This window comes from Penaeus monodon, chromosome 29, assembly GCF_015228065.2.
Source record: "Penaeus monodon isolate SGIC_2016 chromosome 29, NSTDA_Pmon_1, whole genome shotgun sequence".
Classification (NCBI taxonomy): domain Eukaryota; kingdom Metazoa; phylum Arthropoda; class Malacostraca; order Decapoda; family Penaeidae; genus Penaeus; species Penaeus monodon.
Genome location: NC_051414.1, coordinates 5,594,328 through 5,594,630, shown reverse-complemented (window position 1 = coordinate 5,594,630; position 303 = coordinate 5,594,328).

Genomic DNA, 303 nt, shown 5'->3' with positions numbered 1-303 from the left:
TCAATTTCTGAGAACGACCATCCATATAAACCTATGCCGATGCGTGCCAGTATATCTTTAACAAATCGTGTTTTACATTAAAAAAATATAGCTGAGTGACCTAGCATCGGCGTCCTGTGCACTTCCCTGTCAAGTTTGCCAGATATCACGGCGAATAAATTCTAAGGGGAGAAAAAAAATGTTAGAGCGTAAAATTCGGGGTAAAATATAATATATTTCTGACAAAATATTCCTTTGAGTTTTTGGTTTTGGTTTTATTAGACTTTTATGTCTGGATATTAACTTTCCTATTCCATATCACTC